This window comes from Hippocampus bargibanti, linkage group LG13, assembly GCF_051943395.1.
Source record: "Hippocampus bargibanti isolate YZ-2025 linkage group LG13, ASM5194339v1, whole genome shotgun sequence".
Classification (NCBI taxonomy): domain Eukaryota; kingdom Metazoa; phylum Chordata; class Actinopteri; order Syngnathiformes; family Syngnathidae; genus Hippocampus; species Hippocampus bargibanti.
In genome coordinates this window covers 21,737,675-21,745,174 of record NC_142746.1, presented here as the reverse complement: position 1 = coordinate 21,745,174, position 7,500 = coordinate 21,737,675, and the positions used below count along the sequence as shown (strand labels likewise).

Genomic DNA, 7,500 nt, shown 5'->3' with positions numbered 1-7,500 from the left:
AAATAAAAATAAAAATAAAAATAAAAATAAAAATACATTGAAGTACATTAAATTGTGCAAAAAAAGTGCAAAAAATCTGGTAAACAATGCAAAATAATGTGGTAAAAAGTGCAAAAAAAGTGCCAAATAAAAAAAACAAAACTAGAAAAAAAATTAACCCCACACACCCTGATGGGAAAAATAAAAATAAAAATAAAAATAAAAATAAAAATAAAAATAAAAATAAAAATAAAAATAAAAATAAATACAAATTAAAATAAATGAAAAACAGAAAAAAATAAAAATCCCGTCAAATAGCATTGATCCAGGACCTGGACCACGACCCAAATAAAATGCGGCGTGGCCAGGCAGGTTTGTCACTGTCGCAGGTAAATGATGTAATTAATGAGCGTGTAGCCTCGCGGGCGGGCGTGCAACGGGGCGTTGGCTTTTAAACACCTCTCCAGCTGACTGGGTTCGGGGAGGCCCATCTGGACGTGGCCGACGGATCGATGGTGGGGCGGGTTGTTGGGAGGGGTCAAAGGTCAGTCAGCGCTTCCATTATGGCGCATCATCATCTGGCTAACGATGCCTGCAGGGAGGGTCGGCGGGCGCAGAACCTGGAACCGAGCTTTGTTTTTGTGTTGCTGAGGAATTTCATATCGATGACGACGATCGCTTAAAAATTGACCTCCGATAGATCAAAAGTGGTCAGTGGCAAAGATCCCCAAAGCGTTTTTACGAATGAGCTAAGAATCCAATCAACGGACGCTTCTGACCTGTCAATTGGACACCGTGGACTCACCGAACAGAATGGAGCCGGTTTCATGGCTTTCACGGCGGGCCCTCCCGAGGACATGGAACCATTTTGTGAAATTGTGATATTGATGCATTGCGAATATTACCGCCGGAAGGGAAATCTTTCCCGTTCCGATTGTGCTTGATCAATAATGTGGGAGGCCTCATTCATCTCAAAGTTGAACTCACATTAGCGACGCTGTGGAGTTTTGTTCAATGGATTCAAAATCTTTGCGTGGTAATTAGGGGCATTCATCTCGTATGTTATGAAAGACGCCAAAGGGGGGCGGATGGGAGGGGGGGGGGGGTTTGCGCGCTGTGTGGGAAGTATTTGAGTCCAATCATAAGCAAATCGCAGCGTGTAAAATCCAATGTGATCGTGCCGTGTCCTAGTGCACGGCGGTTAAACCCACCATATACATTTCTCGCTGGCATAAATGATGTATTTTTTTTGGGGGGGGGGGGGGGGCAAAATGTGCGCATCCTCTGTCAGCATACCTTCATTTTTGCCATTTGTGATGCTTTTTAACCACATCTGTTGCACTTTTAATATTATTTAATGTCATTTAGTTCTATTTAATAGTATTAAAGTAAATGGTATTTAATTTTATTACATTTAATTGTATTGAATTCAATTTAATTTAATGAATTTCATTTCATTTTATTTTAACCGCATTTGTTGCACTTTTAATTTAATTAATTTAATTGGATTTAATTTATTTTTATTTTATTAAATTTAATTAAATTAAATTTAATTACATTTAATTGTATTTAATGTAATTTAATTCATTTCATTTCATTTTTAACATATTTGTTGAACTTTTAATTGTATTTAATTTTATTTGATTTTATTTATTTTTATTACATTTATTCATTTAATTATATTAGATTTAGCTTCTTTACCCGAACAATCCAACGCCCGAAGAAAATCCTACGAGGCGATTGCATTGGACGTATTTGTGGAGCAAACCTGAAATATCGCCGGTTTGAGATCCTTCGCGCTGCCGCTAACGGCGCCAATTTGCCGACTGGTTTTGCAGACTTCGGTTCGCTAACGTCGCTTCTTATTTCCGCGCGATTCTTTATCATCCTGAAAGGAACCATTCCACAGGGCATTTTCGCCGCATTCCTCCTCCTTCTCTCCCAACACAATAAAGGCCAACCAGTACCTCTCATCCCGCTCCGGACCGCCATCCAATCTGGGCTCAATTGGCCAGGCTGACCCGCGGACGCGGAGAAGATGTCTTTCGAGCTCCGAGGCCTTCGGGAAATGGATCGGCGGCGGAAGAAATAAGTAGTCCACGTAAGTAAGCGGCAAATAGTTCTCGTAAATAATTCGGCGCGACGGCAGGCTTTCGAATGGGGGGGCGCGTAAAAGCGTATGTTTCAGGTTCTGCCCCCTATCAACGGAAAATAGAAACGCAAATATGTGGCGGCGCTGACGGAAGACTTCCATCCAGTCGGGTATTAGCGTTAGCGGAGACGGACGGCGTGATCGCTTAGCCTAACGTCGGGGGTCTTTATACTGCCAGGGAGAAGAATGCCCCCCTTTTTCGCATCGAGTCAAATGCTCAATAATAACTGTACCCCCCCCCCCCCACCTGTTACTCACGCCATGTTGGTTGGCAGTGTTTCATTCATTGAAAAAAACGGGGCTAGTTTGATTAGCGCTTAGCTTTATACCGACAATCAATATGTTGCTTTTTGACAAATTGCTAGCAAATACGTCAAACAGTTAAAAATAAAAACAAATTAAAACAATTTATGAATTGTCAATCTATCAATCTACAATCTATGAAAAAGTGATTTGCTAATGTTCAAGCTAGCGCTAAGTTAGCAAGTTAGCCTGTTTGGGTTTGGGGTTTTCCTTTTATAAAAATTTTTTAGGCTCCTTTTCCTTATTGAACAATGACCAGAGAGTTAAAAAAAACTTCTAGGATTACCAATGGCCTAATTTTCAAGCTAGCGCTACGGAGTTAGCTTGTTTGGATTTAGGTTTTTCATTTTTCCAAACAGTTCTTTAGCCTCACTTTCCAGATCGATTTGATTAAACAATAACAAAACGTCTGAGTATAACAAAGCCACCCACTCCTCCCTAATTTTCAAGCTAGCGCTATGGAGTTAGCTTCTTTGGGTTTTTCCTTTATCCAAACAGTTTTTTAGGCTCATTTTCCTGATCGATTTTATCAAACAATGACCAGAGACTTAAGCAACTTCTGGGTATAACGACGCCCTAATTTTCAAGCTAGCGCTATGGAGTTAGCCTGTTTAGTTTTTGGATTTTCCCTTTTTTTTCCCAAAGAGTTTCTCAGCCTCCTTTTCCAGATCGATTTTATTAAGCAATGACCAGAGTTTAAAAAGTTCAGGTGTGGAACTATCATCCACACATCCCTGCTACAACCCACCACCCTTATTTTAAAGCTAGCGCTACGTAGTTAGCTTGTTTGGTTTTGGTCTTCATCTTTTTCCGAACAGTTTTTTTGGCTTCTTTTCCAGATCAGTTTTATGAAACATTATCCAGAGAGTTAAAAAAAACATCTATGACCTCCAACATCGCCCCCCCCACCCACCCCGCTCTAATTTTCAAGATAGCGCTACGTAGTTAGCTTGTTTGGTTTTGGTCTTCCCCTTTTTCCGAACGGTTTCTTCGGCTCCTTTTCCAGATCAGTTTTATGAAACAATTCCAGAGTTAAAAAAAAAACATCTGGGTATGACCCCCGACACCCCCTCAAACCCCCCTCCCAAAATATTAATAAAAAAATGATACTACAAAAGCAAAAACTGGAATCAGGGATTAGGACCAGCCCAAAATCTAAAGGCCTCTCTCAAAACTGCTTTCGTAATAAATCAAAGATGGCGAGCCGAGCCGTGACAGTTCTATCTTGGCCACATTTTAATGTCCTCCAAGACCCTCGCAGGGGGCGCGGGAAAATTAACCATTTAATAGCAATAAATAACCGCTTCTGACTCAAGGGGACTCCACATCAGTCTCCGTCCGTCCAGCACATCACCCGCGCGTATAAATCATGAAATATTTTATGACCGTGCGACAATGCTCTTCACCCGCATTAGCTTAACCAACAAATTCCAACGTGACGACTAAAACGCATTCAACCCCAGAAACCGTAGCCACAAAAGCCCCCGCACAGATTATCTTTTTTTTATTTAACGTTAAAATTATTATTATTATTATTATTAATCTGGATGTAGCAGCTCGTGTATGAACTGTTTTCATATGTAATGCCTGCCGAACGACACTTTTGGACTTTTACGAACGGTTCTAGTGAAACAGTGCGCTCCCTGTGTGTTTTTCCAAACGCACCCACAAAGAAACGTAAGGTGATTTTGGCGGTAACGAACTCATGGTTTTTGTTTTGTTTTTGTATAATAATAATAATAATAATAATAATAATAATAATAATAATAATAATAAATAAAATACACTTACAATTACTACTACTTCAACTACTTCAAGTTGACTCCCAAACAAAAACCACACGGATGCTAAATCCACAATGTCATTTCCCATTGATAGTTACTGATTGAGTTGGAAAATCAATGGTGCGTTTCAAGTGATATGAGACTAACAAGTTCATTTTGGGGTTGTGCAATTCAGTTTTTTTTTTTTTTTTAGTTCACCCCGATTACATTTGATATTGTTAAGTGGCTTTCAATGGCTCCCTTGATTTCACACTTTCCAAATGACCCGCCATAATCAGGTCATTAAAATGAGCCCATTCTCCCTCGCACATGTGACACACTTGCAACAGCCCGGACGCCTCATTTGAATCGCAAATCAGCTCTTCAGGCGGAAACATTAAAAAAAAGGGAAATCAACATACAGAGATACCTCGGTTTACGAACCCCTTAGCTTACGAACTTTTCAGTTAACGAACGTTACATTTATGAAAATGTTACCTTGGCATACAAACTATTTTTCGGGATACACACGGAGCTGCCACGATGAGTGATGTGTCGTTCGCAAACGAGCCCGTTCCCTTAGCAAGAAAATGGCAGGTGGCTTGTTTTGGTCCTCTATTCCCCGCCCCCAGTCTTGGGTTAAAGTCACGTGATTGGTCAAGAACGGAACTGGGAACGGATTATTCTCATTTTAATGGTTTCCTATGGGAAATTAATTTTTGGGATACACACTTTTCGCCTTACACACTCTGTCTTCTTTTTTAGCTGCTTTTCAGATTGTCGTCACACTAAACCGTAAAAAAAAAAGTCCGTGTTGAAAAGATCCTGTCAAAAAAAGTGCCCCCCCCCCCCCCCCCCCACAACTTGCGTGAGAGTACTGGATTTTCTTAATTCATCCCCGAGGAGCGGATAAGTCTATCAATCTGTTAAATTGGAAAGCCATTAGGCGCCCTGCTTGATGTGTTTCAAGCTGTTAACTAGAAGCTGATTGATTGTTGTTCCTCTGATGGGATATGCTGATCTAATCTCACTGTGTGCACATTTGCAATAAATTACACAATTCATTCCACTAAAACCCCTCCCGCCTCTACTTTTGGCGGCGCACCCCGAGGCACGCCGACGCTCGGCAGGCAAAAAGAGCAGCCGGCTTATTTTATGGCGCCATTTTGCCAGCGAGTCATCAGCCTCCATTTTCCGCCGCCCTCTGAAAAAAAAAAAATCGAAGCATAATCAAGGTGTATGTTTAGAAAATTTATCGTTATAATTCCCTCCATCCTGCCCCACCCGCCGCTATCTTCCACCCCCCCCCCCCCAACCCGATAATCTCTTCCATTTCCATGCTGTTGCCACGCCGATAGATCATCATCTAAAAAAAAAAAGGGGGGGAGAGAATGGCTCGCAGTTTAAAATGTATCGGTCTTTGATTCTCAATTATACGTGTTTATGGCTTCATCTGTCTTCAACCTTTTAAATGATGACGGAATATTATTTCGACAGAAAATACGCGTGGGGGGGGGGGAGAGAAAGTTTGGGAAAAGGTTGGCTCGTCATATATGTGGCTCGCTGTTTGGATAACAGAAATTGCTCTCTTGTTGGTGGTGCCCTCGCCCGGTTTGGTGGTTAGATCTCTGTCCCAAACAAACAAACAAACAAACACATAAATAAATACATAAATAAATAAATAAATAAATGGATCAATAAATAAATACGTAAGTAAGTAACTAAGTAAGTAAGTAGATAAATAAGTCGGTAAATAAGTAAGTAATAAGTAAGCAAGTAAGTAAGTAAGTGAGTGAGTGAGTGAGTGAGTGAGTGAATGAATGAATAAATAAATAAATACATAAATAAATAAGTTGGTAAATAAGTAAGTGAGTGAGTGAGTGAGTGAGTGAGTGAGTGAGTGAATAAATAAATAAATAAATACATAAATAAATAAGTTGGTAAATAAGTAAGTGAGTGAGTGAGTGAGTGAGTGAGTGAATGAATGAATGAATGAATAAATAAATAAATAAATACATACATAAATAAATAAGTTGGTAAATAAGTAAGTGAGTGAGTGAGTGAGTGAGTGAGTGAGTGAGTGAGTGAGTGAGTGAGTGAGTGAGTGAATAAATAAATACATAAATAAATAAGTTGGTAAATAAGTAAGTGAGTGAGTGAGTGAGTGAGTGAGTGAATGAATGAATAAATAAATGAATACTAGTACATTAGCCTATATATATATATATATATATATATATATATATATATATATATATATATATATATATATATATATAATATATATATATATATATATATATATATATATATATATATATATATATATATATATATACACACACACACACACACACACTCACACACACACACACACACACATATGGCTTCACTCTCTCTCTCTGTCTGTAAATCCCCCCCCCCCCTCACTGCTGCGTTCTTGACCAATCACATGGCTTTAACCGACGACTGGGGGCGGGGAATAGAGGATCAAAACAAGCCGGCTGCCATTTTCCTGTTAGCGTTTGCGAACGACACATCACTCGTTGTGGCAGCTCTGTGTGTATCCCAAAAAATAGTTTGTATGCCAAGGTAAAACTTTCCTAAATTGAACGTTCGTAAAGCGAAAACTTCGTAAGCCAAGGGCTTCGTAAACCGAGGTAGAACTGTATTTCAAATTAAAATGGCGCCATTGCAACAAGTAAGAGCGAATGCGCAATAGTCAACAAATAACATTTCAAGACATCTCCTTTTTGCACACATTGATCTCACGCTTCGCCGCTAAAATCCGTCGTCTGCCGTTTCCGCGGGAAGTAACGCCATTCCCCGCAATCAAGCGCGACGACATCGAGCGCGAGCTGCCCAAGTAAAAGCTAATCGTGCCGTAATTCAAGATTCACTCGGCCACACTGCAATCGATAGCCGCAAAAATCCCAATTAAAGCGCGGCGGGTCAGCGCAGGGCCACCAATTCCTTTACAAGTTAAATGCAGTCCTTCAAAATGGAAGCAAAACGCCACGCGTGGCCTTCACGGGCTTTAATGGCTCGTCCCAGTTAAAAGTGCAAGAAGGACAATCAATGTTGCAGCCACTGTGGAGGCGGCCATTTTTCTCAACTTTACGGATTGACGACAACGGCACAAAGACGTTCCGCATAAAGCTTGTCTGCGATATCCTGCTGCTTTTCTTGCCGGGGTGTGCCGATAAAGCGCTGGTCAGAACTCTGGCAATGTTTTTTTCCCTCCCACCAGGGGGCAGCATTTGCCTTTTGTCCATGTTAGCGCTTTGTTAGCGCTTCAATTGC

General features: G+C 40.4%; 1 protein-coding gene across 1 annotated transcript in view; it reads right to left on the bottom strand.

Moving 5' to 3' along the window:
• The window catches only part of ikzf5 (IKAROS family zinc finger 5), a 10,708-nt gene extending 8,894 nt beyond the window's left edge, over positions 1 to 1,814 (bottom strand). The window contains 1 exon segment of the mRNA XM_089011971.1: positions 1,748 to 1,814. The gene's annotated coding sequence lies outside the window, so the exon portion shown is untranslated.
• Between the last annotated feature and the right edge of the window lie 5,686 nt (positions 1,815 to 7,500).